The sequence below is a fragment of the Sapajus apella genome, unplaced genomic scaffold (assembly GCF_009761245.1).
Source record: "Sapajus apella isolate SASKATOON/1434 unplaced genomic scaffold, GSC_monkey_1.0 scaffold38, whole genome shotgun sequence".
Taxonomy (NCBI): Eukaryota; Metazoa; Chordata; class Mammalia; order Primates; family Cebidae; genus Sapajus; species Sapajus apella.
The window spans coordinates 1,676,461-1,685,558 of NW_022436978.1; the positions used below are offsets into that span (position 1 = coordinate 1,676,461).

Below are 9,098 nucleotides of genomic sequence, written 5' to 3' on the forward strand. Positions count from 1 at the left end.
TCCCACTCCTGCTGAGGTGGATCGCTCCTGGTCCCACTCCTGCTGAGCAAGTCAGGCTCCTGGCTCTGCGCATGGCTCCCCCAATGAAGTACTGACCTCAGCCTATGAGGAGGGGCTGAGGGAGGCTCTGGAAAGCCCAGTCACACCTGAATCCCCCTGAATCAGGGCAGAGGGCACCTGCAGAGCCCCAGAGATGATGTGGGCAACGAGCAGAGAGAGACCGGTGCCTCTGTTCACCGCCACCTCCTTAGGAAGAAAGAAAGCCTTTCTCTGGCTGGTTCCACTAAATGTGCCAGCCCAAATGTAGGGCACGGACTCTGGTTCTGCCAGGAGCCTGTGACACTCCCAAGAAGGGGGTGGAACTGAGGAAGAGCGAGGATGTGTAGGATGCACAGGCACTCATGCTTACCAGAGACTGTGGCAGCTCACTAGGATTCTAATCCCTTGCAACTGGTGTCAGCCAGCTCTCGTTCCCGGACAAGCAAGGACAGCCTGACCCTGCCCTCACATGCAGCCAGCCCCAAGTTCCGGCAATGCTGCCAGGAACCCCTCATACTTCCCTGCCTCCTTTGGGATTTGCGAACCCTTGTTGCAGTTCAGATTCCACAAGACCCTCTGCCCACCCTCTCACTAGGCCTCACCCAACCAGTGAAACTGGAGCCTCTGGCTATGCACAGTGGCTCACTTTGGGAGGCTGAGGCAGGAAGATTTCTGGAATCTGAGAGTTCAAGACCAACCTGGGCAACATAGTGAGACCCTGTCTGTACAAAAATAAAATAAAATAAAAAAGTGATTAGCTGGGTGTGGTGGTATGTGCCTATAGTCACAGCTCCTCAGGAGGCTGAGGTGGGAAGGTCACTGAGCCTGGAAGGTCAAGGATGCAGTGCCAAGATCGCACCACTGCACTCAATCCTGGGTGACAAAAAGAGACTCTTTCTCAAAAAAAAAAAAAAAAAAAGAAACAAATAATAAATAAATAAGTAAGCGCCTCTGGACAGAGCCTTAGGGGCTGCAGTGTTTTAAAAGAACCCTGGAAGAGTCCAAGGGCAGCCGGGGCTGTATCAGACCCTTACAACAAAACCCACAGAACAGGCAGGCAGGAGTCCGGTAATGAGCCTGACTACTGCAGTGAGTGCTTTGTGTACGAAGACCCGCCCAGTCCATGCTCCCAGCTGCCGCAGGAGCCCCTGGCTGCCCAGAGAGCACGCTGGTGCCCAGTCTCTGCATGGCAGGATTGGCCAGCAGGGACCCCAGCGCCTCAGTGATCCCACTGATGTTCAGAGCAGCCTGGCAGGGCCCAGCTCGGGGCCCTCACCATACCAGTTTCCACCTCCCTCCCCGGGATGAGGATTCTCTCTTCAGCCATGATATTGAGGAAGTGGTAAGATTCTTCCTAATCAATTCCAAATGGCATTTCACACCTGCCAGCCACACCTGCTGCCTCGTCCCGCCCTGCCCTCCAGCTCCTGCCCATCTCACTCATGCTCTTCCTGCAGAAATGCCCTCCTCCAGTCCCACTAGGTCCCACGCTGAGCCATCCTTCAGGTCTAGCTCCTATGAGGCCCCTGTTACCCTAGGAAGACACCTCCTCTCTTCACAGCCCCTTTTCAGACCCTGGCCCCTCTCATTACTAGTAGATGAACAGTGGGTGTCTGCTTCTCATCCATCCCCCAGGCGCAGTGCATGCCGCCTTGCCCGGCACCTGTGCTCCAACCCCGCAGTGTGTCCAGGATGGATGGGCCCCAAGGAAATGGAGCCCTGGCCAAACTCAGGCCAGGAGTAGACAGCAAATTGAAGCTGAAGCCTCTGGAGAAGGGGAAGAAAAGACGGACACCCTCTGTCTCGCTCCATAGTCACACTGGACACCAGAGGCTCAGGCCTGGCCCTCCTGGGGCCACATGCCCACACCTGGCAGTGATGATGCCAGTCTGGCAGGACACCTCCAGGCACTGCCCTGCTGCTTGGTGTGGAGGTCCAGCTGCAGGAATGCCACACAGTGGCCTGGCCACAGCTGGTGACCCAGATGTGGTGGTTGATGGAGAGGGTGTCCTGAAAGGGCCCAGGGCACAGTGTGGCCCCATGAAGTCCCCTGGAGGGACCGCCAACTCCTCTATGAGCGAGCCTCCTGAGGGGCCTCCTGCATGGCAGCCCTGTTCCCTGTCTGGAACGGCTACCCCACAGTGGGAGCTGGCAGGCTTCAGAGGGACCTGAGTGCTGAAAAAGCCTCTGTTTATTCACACAACCCCTGAGGGTGCTGGAGCCAGTGCATGGTCAGGGTGCTCCCCATGGGTGCCCCTTGCCTGCTGCAGTGCCAGAGAAGGCTAGAGGGATGCTGAGGCCAGAGGGCTGACCCGGGGCTGCTCACTGTCACTATGTGAGTGAAGCAGATGCTGACTGAGTAGGCCCCCAAGGAGGGCCCCAGGACCTCAGCTGTCACTCTCCCAGAGGGATGGTTGACCACTGGGGCCCAACAGTGAACAGGGGCTGCCCTCTTATGGGTGCCAGGGAAAGAATATGGTGAGGGTCTGGGTTAAAGTCAGCATGAGGGATACAGTTAGGGATTAGGGTTGAAGTCAGGGTCAGGGTCAAGGTAGATTTAGGGACTGGAGTGAGAGTGAGGGTCAAGGTCAAGCTCAGATTGGGTCAGGGCTTTTCTGATTGGCTTTGTCAAGGGTTGTACAGACATGCACTCTGGCATTTACTCTTGCTGTGGGCAAGAACCTGGGATGGGATCCAGGCTGCCAGGGTCTTGGTCTCTCTGGGACTTTGGCCAAGTCCTTTCCCTAACTGGGTCCTGTTGTCTGTAAGCAAAGGAGCTGCCCAGACACCCCTGTTCTGCCATCAGGAGCACCCCTGCTGCGAAGGGCAGGCAAGAGACACAGCTTGGGCTCTGGACGTGTTGAAGAGGGCAGCAGGTGCGGCTAAGCACCTTATGGCCTTTATCTCAACTTCCTTGCAACCAAAGCCCCGGGAATCAAACCCAGGAAACCAAGGTGCTCAAGGGCAAGCAGAAGCACATGCTCTGCCCTTGATAAAGAGGGGGTGAGTAACTATGGGGGACTGGACCCACACGGTCTCACACCAGAGCCCAGGTGCCAGCTCGGTGACTGCACGGCGCTGGCACTACCAGCTGCGGAGCTGGAGCCCAAGTGTTTGGCCACCTGTCCCTGTTCTCTTCCCTGGCAGAAACTGCTTCAAGACAGGCGAGTCTCTCCCAAAGTGATCTTCACATATGCCCCTGGCTGAGTATTTGGGAAGAGGTGGGGACGAGGCAGGTGTGGTCTAGTGGTCAGGGTCAGGTAGGGGATGAGAGGTCCAGCGCCCCATTAAATTCAGAGCAGCAGCTACGATCTGTGAGAAGGGCACAAGAGAGTGTTTGTTTTGTTTGTTTATTTGCTTTGGCAGTGGTGTATTAACAATAATAAGAAGAGGCTAAGGGAAGACTCATCAGTGTCTGGGAAATCGATCATGTTTCATTGCTTTGGTGGAGGCTGTCTTGCCTCTAAAGTCAACAGTCCTCAGTTGAGGCTCTCTTGAGAGAACGGGTGTCTAGGAGTTAGACTGAGGGCAGTGGTGATGGTCTGGGACATGGTGACCTCAGCATTCTTAAAGGACAGGTGGGCCAGGTGTCCTGCATACGAGAGCCAAAAGACGCTAATGGTCTGGCCTATCTCTGCCTCCAGGAGCCTAAGGCGTTCCTTCCCCTCCAGCGGGGTTGCTCCCCTTATAGAAATCCTCACCGCTCCTAACCCACCCTGTCCAGCTGGAGGTGATTACTACGTACCACCATCCCAGATGTGGGATAATGATCGTGATAATTATCATTAATATCCACAACTGCCCAGCGCCCGCCCGCAGAGCCAGGAGGTGAGAGTGACCGGGTAAGCTTCTCCCACTCCAACCCCTGCCTTGCAGCCCATGGGTTCCAGTAGCGGGTTCCCCCCATGCAGGAACGGAGGTGGGCAGGGGAGAGTAAGAAGGGTTAATTATGTGGCAGGGTCTCTCACAGCTGGTGTGGGTCTTTTCTCATTCCCCTTCCTTACGTCATGACTAAATATTTTATTTAAATGAGTGACACTTTCCTGGAGAATTGCCACAATTAAGAGTCTACTTATCTCTTCAAGTTTGTCAGTTCATTTCATCTTTTAATGGCACTTGCTGTCTGTGGGTGGTAGGGGACATGAACTGTCACACAGCCCCCAGGGAGCTGCCTATTGCTGGTTCTCTTGGCTGTGACTGGATGTGTTCCAGGAGCTGAGATATGCAGCAGCGCGTTGAGGAATTCTCAAGCAGCAGGGCGCACACTCCCCGCGAGGGGAACTGCTGTGTCATACCCAAGAAAGGCATCTACTGTCGTCAGCACCCCGAGGTGCTCCTGGCAGGAGGGGAGGAGGTCCGCGGAGTCTGTCGGGCAGGACTGGCCAGGTCAGCATACTGGAGTGCACAGATCACTGTGTGCGCTGGAGTCACTTTGTCGTGTGACTGGAGCTGGTACACTTGCAGGCTGGCTTGGCCCGGTGTGCTGGCCTCACCAGGCTCTGATGTGGGCCCTAGTCCTGAGCTATAGACGGATGGCCAGGCCCCGTGTGATGGGGTATCCGGGTGGCTGGATCCTTACCCGGACTATGCAGAATAGGTCAGCTTGTTGGCTTCACTGACATTCACTGCCAAGGGGTCCTGTTCCACGGGTTTTCAGAGGCCATGGGCCCTGTGCGACCTGCGGCCTAATGTTTGCTCCTACCGGGGTTGGGAGCGGACATCCAGTTGTTCCACTGTCAAGTGCCAGACCACATGGTCAGCCCACTGGCTACTGGCTGCCAGCTAGTGAGAATGTAACGAGGTGCATTTTGGAGGCGGCGGTTTCCAGGGCAAGCACCACAGCCTGCACCTGCGCCATGCGAAGACTTCTTTCTTCATACGCGGCTGTCATCAGTCTTTTCTGTTGGTGCTGTAGTTTGGCTGGTCTGCCTGTGACTCAGGCCCAGGCCTCCTCAGGGCCTGTGCTGTGGTGAAGTCCCCAAGGAGCCTGAGGTGCTGGTGCAGACCCCAGGTCTGGGGTAGCTACGCCTGGCGGGTGACTGGCCACTTTTTCATGCAGGTGGGAGATTCCACTGATGCCTGGCTTCCTCCGTTCTTGACTGTCCCCCTGTCATTTGGTGACACATGTCTGCTGGGCGGTGTTCACTGTGTTGGCATCTTTCCTCCAGGCCCACCCTATGGGGGCTGCCTGGGAGGAACCATGCATGGGGAGATGGTCTCTCAGTGTCCACCTATACCCAGCTGCAAGCCAGCAACTGCCACTCAAGGGGGTGTGCTGGGCCGTGTCTGTCAGGTGACTGCGGTACTCAGAACACCAGGATCACCTCTGCTGACTGCCGGCATCCTGCTGCAACGGGTTCTGGGCTGAATAATTGCCTGCCACACACACTCATAATTTTCAGGGCTCTTCAGGATGAATTGGACGGTGGGGAGGGCAGTCAGCATGGCTGCAGGATGGCTTCCTTGGGTGCCTCTTCTCTCCAGCTCCTTAGTGCTATGACCCCTGCTCTCTTCCATTCTCTGCTGCTTTACTGCCATCCCGTGGCTGGGCAGGCGAAGACTGGTGGGCTCCCAGATGTGCCCTTGAACCCTGGTCACGGTTCTAACTGTGGCCCTTCCCTGCTGGGAGCAGACCTTGCAGCCAGGAGCCATGGCCTCGGCTGATGCGCAGAGCTGCTCGCTCCTACAGGGCCCCTGACCCAGCCTCCCCCACTATTTCATCCTGTCTATTTTTATTTATTTATTTTTTGAGATGGGGTTTCACTGCTGTTGCCTAGGCTGGAGCACAGTGGCACGATCTCAGCTCACTGAGACCTTTGCTTCCTGGATTCAAGCGATTCTCCTGCCTCAGCCTCCGGAGTAGCTGGGATTACAGGTGCCCGTCACCATGCCTGGCTAATTTTTATATTTTTAGAGACGGAGTTTCACTACGTTGGCCAGGCTGGTCTTGAACTTCTGACCTCAGGTGATCTTCCCAACTCCCAAAGTGCTGGGATTATAGGCACAAGCCACCGCGCCTGGCTTTTTTTTTTTTTTTTCTTTTTCTTTTTTTAAATCTCCCTGAGCCCAAGGACTCTCTGGACATCAGGAGGGGCAGCATTTGGGTAACTGGTTTCAATTCTACTTCTTGCTCCTCAGCCTGCAAACATTCCTCAGCAGGTGGGACAGAGGGGCACCCTGTTCCCTCCTGTCACCATCCCTGGGTGACCTGGGGTCTTCCACCTCCCTTCTTTGGTCAGCCACGTGGGCCTCTTCTGTCTTCTCTGCAGAAAGGCATTGTACCCTTACTGGCCCCACGTTTGGGACCAATTTGTCAAACTGTGAAGCAATTTACAAGCAACAATGTGGTGTCTACATGACCGCAGCTGCTGGAGCTGGCGTACTTCCACGCATCCAGCCAGGGACGAGACAATGAGCCCACGTGGATTCAGACAGTTTATCATTCACAAGAACAGCAGAAGCAAGATGGGCAGGTCAGCTCCCTTCGTCCCTCGTCCCACGTTCTGAATCTGACCCGGAGGGGTCGGATGACAGTGTGTGCAGAGGGTCACTCAGCCAGTTAGGAGCTGTCCCCATACTACAGCCAAGCAATTTTGTAGCCTGCAGCTGAGAAAGGCCTCGCAGTGGCTTCACCCAAGTCGTAGCTTCCCTGGCTCCAGGAGGAATTGTAGGGCATTCAGCTGAGGCGCAGTTTGGACTGCCGTGGGGCCTTGCTTGTGTGGCCTGCATGGGTATGCGCAGGCTTCTCAGGGAGCAGATTAACAGCCCATTCTCCACGAGTCTCCCAACAGAGATCTGACACCCCTCCCTCACGCACCTTCAGAGCACAGCTTCCTTTCATCCCTGACTGAGAGTGTGCCCTCAGTGCTGAGCACTCTGATTTGGGATTCCTCCCTCTGCGTCCCCGCCTCTGTTCCATCAGCACCTCTGTCAGCCTGAAGGCAGCGTGGGTCTTGGGCACATCCACTTCTCTCCATGCCAATGCACACCCTTCTCCAGGCCCTGGTCCCCTCCCAGCTGGACGCCTCCCGCCCCAACCTCCTCCCTGGTCTTCCTGCTGCCTTCCCGCACCCATCCCAGCCAGGTGTCAACACGGCAGCCAGAGGCAGCTTCATGAAATCAGCCTCGCTCACACCCCTCCACGGCTTCTCAGTGCCTTGAATGCATCTGCCTCTTTCTCTTGACTCACAGGACCGGTCCCTGGGGTCGCCCTGGAATCCCTCTGCCAGCCCCTTATGACTCCTACCCTCTTTGCTCTCTGTGTTCTCGTCACTCCTGCCACCTGTGTTCATGTTCCTGGAGTCCCTGAACCTCTCCCACCTCATGGCCCTGCACTGGTGTCCTCTGCCTGGCCCTCACTGTCCCCAGAGCAGGCTCATTCTTGTCCCTCAGGTTCCAGGCTAAATAGTGCTTCCCACAAGAGGCTTCCCTGACAGCGGTTTGCCGCCTCTGCCCTCTCCCTGCCCCTGTCACTGTGCATGTTTTGTCCTCACTGACACCATCTCCTGGCTAAATCCCCGCTCCTTGCTGGACAGGGTGCCTGGGGAGGGCAGGGAGAGGCCTCCTCTGTCTTGGCCACTACTTCATCCCCAGGACCTTGTACTTTGCTCTATGCAAGGTCCATTAAGTGAATGAATGACAAGAATGAGGTTGCAGCTCCCCAGCACCTTGGACGCCCTCCCCGTCCCATCCAATCTAGTCTAATGAACGGAACAGTGGGGTAGTCAAGGCAGCTGTCACTCTTCAGTGTGGCGCTAGTTGAGGGGTTAGAGGGAAGGGTTCAGTTTAACTCCAGGACAGGCCTTGGATAATTCAGAACACTGTTTTTTTTTTTTTTCTTTTGAGAGAGAGTCTTGCTCTGTCACTCAGGTTGGAGTGCAATGGCGCAGTCTTGGCTCACTGCAACCTCCACCTCCTGGATTCAAGTGATTCTCCTGTCTCAGCCTCCCAAGTAATTGGGATTATAGGTGCGTGCCACCACACCTGGGTAAGTTTTGTATTTTTAGTAAAGACAGCATTTCACCATGTTGTCCAGGCTGATCTTGAACTCCTGACCTCAAGTGATCTGCCCGCTTCGGCCTCCCAAAGTGCTGGGATTATAGGCATGAGCCACTGTGCCCTGCCCAGAACACTATTGATGACAGCCTGGAGGCTGGGGAGCCATGATGCTGTCCCTCAAAGACCCTGCTCCAAACAGAAACCGGTACACACATCCATATAGAGGGCAGGGAAGAGAATGAAAAGGACTCCAAACCACCCCGCAGCAAAATTTCCAAAAGGAATAAGACCCACTGGGCCCCTTGGTGCTGGGGTTGGAGAAGCGAAGGGCAACACTCATGGAGACTCAGATGGGTTTTCAGGTTGTGTGCCCCAGCACCAAGCTGAGAAGTGAGCAAGGAGGATCTGAAGCATCACCTCTCTCCTCAAGTCCACACCTGAGGTCTGCTCAGTGGGAAATCCCTCAGCACTGCCCCACCAGCAGTTCTGGACCCAGGGATGGAGGGAGGTGCAGGCAAGGGTGGGTAGAACATGTGGCTTTTCCTGGAGGGAAGGAAGAGGAGTTGGGAAGTCACAGCCTGGGCAATGGGGGGCCGAGCTGCAAGGCCATGTGACCTTGTGCCCCTTGGGGTTTGGCTGTGTTTCTCGGTTCCTGGGGCCCAGAGCAGGGCTGCAGCCCATGCCAGGGAGTGTGAAGACAGAGCTGACCACAGTGCATGGGGTGCCCTTGGGTGGAGGCTGCTGACAGCTGGGACAGGTGTGCCCTGCCCACTGTCTGCTCTGGAGACAGTGACTTCTTTCCCTGCTCTGAAGGCTTGAAAGGACCTGCATGGCCGAGCTGCCCAGGGTAGCATTGAGGTATTTCCTCTGAGTTCCGAGGAGCCAGTTGCTCTCTGCACCCCCAGCTGCTGGAGCCCAGAGGGTGGCAGCCTGGAGCTGGGGCAGTGGAGCCTGATGCAGTAAGGGCTCTGGGTCTGTGTGGCCTGGTCCACACAGGACCATGAGGAAGAGGTAAAGATCATCAATAAGGGGTTATTTCCAAGGCCCGCCTTCAGAGGCAA

General features: G+C 56.0%; 1 protein-coding gene across 8 annotated transcripts in view; it reads left to right on the plus strand.

Moving 5' to 3' along the window:
• The window catches only part of ALS2CL (ALS2 C-terminal like), a 24,976-nt gene extending 24,174 nt beyond the window's left edge, over window positions 1-802 (plus strand). For all 8 annotated transcript variants that reach the window (XM_032297999.1, XM_032297997.1, XM_032298001.1 and 5 more), the window contains one exon: window positions 17-802. The gene's annotated coding sequence lies outside the window, so the exon portion shown is untranslated. The remainder of the gene's footprint in view (window positions 1-16) is intronic.
• Window positions 803-9,098: the final 8,296 nt, after the last annotated feature.